We start from the raw sequence: 2,838 nt of genomic DNA, 5'->3' as shown, positions 1-2,838 counted from the left end.
AGCAGGGAGACATACGACAACACAAGCTCTGCTTTGACTCATGTGACCAAATCCAGTTGAAAAGCCAGTTCAGATTTTGGTGTAACAACTCTATTGGCAAAAGACAGCAAGAATTTTCCCAAAGCTGTTTCTTTTGAATTCAGATAAAATAGTGTTAGAAGGATGGAAATGCCACTCCCTTAATTTATTTTATTAAAAAGAGGTTTTGTGTGTGTGTGTGTGTGTGTGCGCGTGCGCGCGTGCGCGCGCATTCATTACTCCCTACATGGAAACACAGAAGGAGTCTCTCTTGAAAATGGCCCTAGTGTGCTAAAGGATAAAGCTATTTCACTGATCTTTTTCTTCTGCATAAGACACAGGAAATTTAACCTGATATTTTTTTCCCATGGAAACTGGCAGTAGTTAAACAATACAGCATGGGTGTCAGATAAGGATTAGGGTGTATGAAGGTCCACATTTTGATTCAAGACTGTATCCATATGCAAAAGCAAACAGTCTGTGGCATAGTCAAAACAATCAGTGTAGGCTGACTATGGATTCTGAATAGTTCATGAAAATGGTCCATTATTATCCAATACAGGAATAGTAATCACATTGGTTATTAAAACTGGCTTTAGAAAACATGAAGGTCATTTAAAATGTTGACAGTTTGATAAGTTTAAATATTTCTGATTACACATGATGCCTTGCTTTTTTAAATCTATGTACTAAAGAAAAATTTAAATTCTTCAGGTGGGAATACCACTTAGAAAGTTCATGGTGGGGCACCTGGGTGGCTCAGTCAGTTGAGTGTCTAACTTCGGCTCAGGACATGATCTTGCAGTTTGTGAGTTTGAACCCCACATTGGGCTCGGTGCTGTCAGTGCAGATCCCACTTTGGATTCTTTATCCACTTCTCTCTGACCCTGCCCTGCTTGTGAGCTCTCTCTCTCTCTCAAAAATAAATAAACATTAAAGAAAAAATGCATGGTAACTTTTACTAGAGAACTTCAAATGTACCTTTTTTTTCAAATTAAAGGTTGTTTTTTTTTTATATTTTAGAGTGCACAGGGGGGGGATAGGGACAGAGGCAGGGGGGGGGGGGGGAGAGAATCTTAAGCAGGCTCCACGCTCAGTGCAGCGCCTCAGGGGGGCCTCCATTCCATGCCCCTGGGATCGTGACGTGAACTGAAATCAAGACTCGGATGCTCAAATGACTGAGCCACCCAGGGGCCTCTCAAATGTACTTAAAAAAATTTAAAAAAAATTTTTTAATGTTTATTTATTTTGAGAGAGAGGGAGAAGGAACAAGCAGAGGAGGGGCAGAGAGAGAGAGTGAGAGAGAGAGAGAATCCCAAGCAGGCTCCACACTGCCAGTGCAGAGCCCGATGCAGGACTCGAACTCATGAACTATAAGATCATGACCTGAGCCAAACTCAAGAGTTGGACACTTAACTGACTGAGCCACCAGGCATCAGATTTACTTTTTAAATGAACATTAAAAAATAATAAGTGATAATAATAAAAACAGCTTCCATTTACTGTGTAGCAACTATATAGATGATACAGTGGTGTTTAACACATATTATCTCAATAAATTCAAAAGCCCTATATTCTTAGTGCTGTAGTATCCCCATTTTACTGATGAGGAAAATAAAGCCTGGAGAGTTTAAGGTCACACAGCTAAAAAAGGGGTGGATGTAGGGATGGAACCTATAGAAGCCTGATCCCTGGAACCTGGCTCTTAACGATTACTGTATCCTAGAATCACACCCCCCTTCAGCATAGCCCAGGGATGTAACAAGAGGAATTAAATGGCTTGTCATGTTAAGTGGGCTTTCCCAAATTAATAAATTAGAAGTTGTTACTAAATCACATAAAATCTTCATTAAAGTAAATCAAGTAATATTCCTTGCTTGCTAGCTTGATATCAATAAAGGATGCGGCAATCCCTATCAAAATAACATTGCATTCTTCACAGAGCTAGAACAAACAATCCTCAAATTTGTATGGAACCAGAAAAGACCCTGAATAGCCAAAGCAATCCTGAAAAAGAAAACTAAAGCTGGAGGCATCACATCCTGGACTTCAAGCTGTATTACAAGTTGTTATCATCAAGACAGTATGGTACTGGCACAAAAACAGATACTCAGATCAATGCAACAGAATAGAGAACCCAGAAATGGACCCACAAACATATGGCCAACTAATCTTTGACAAAGCAGGAAAGACTATCCAATGGAAAAAAGACAGTCTTTTCAGCAGATGCTATTGGGAAAACTGGATAGCAATGTGCAGAAGAATGAACCTGGACTACTTTCTTACATCATACACAAAAATAAACTCAAAATGGATGAAAGACCTAAGTGTAAGATAGGAAGTCATCAAAATCCTAGAGGAGAAAACAGGTGACAACCTCTTTGACCTCGGCTGCAGCAGCTTCTTACTTGACATGTCTCCAGAGGCAAGGGGAAAAAAAGCAGAAGTGAACTATTGGGACCTCATTAAGATAAAATCTTCTGCACAGTGAAGGAAACAATCCGCAAAACTAAAAGGTACCCAATGGAATGGGAGAAGATATTTTCAAATGACATAGCAGATAAAGGGTTAGTATCCAAAATCTATAAAGAACTTCTCAAACTCAACACCCAAAGAACAAATAATCCAGTGAAGAAATGGGCAAAAGACATGAATAGACACTTTTCCAAAGAAGACATCCAGATAGCTAACAGACACATGAGAAGATGCTCAACATCACTCATCATCAGGGAAATACAAATCAAAACCACAATGAGATACCAGAATGGCTAAAATTAACATCTCAGACAACAACAGATGTTGGCAAGGATGCGGAAAAAG

This window comes from Herpailurus yagouaroundi, unplaced genomic scaffold (genome assembly GCF_014898765.1).
Source record: "Herpailurus yagouaroundi ecotype Mexico unplaced genomic scaffold, PumYag 159, whole genome shotgun sequence".
Lineage (NCBI taxonomy): Eukaryota > Metazoa > Chordata > Mammalia > Carnivora > Felidae > Herpailurus > Herpailurus yagouaroundi.
Note: the sequence above shows the minus strand (reverse complement) of the source record.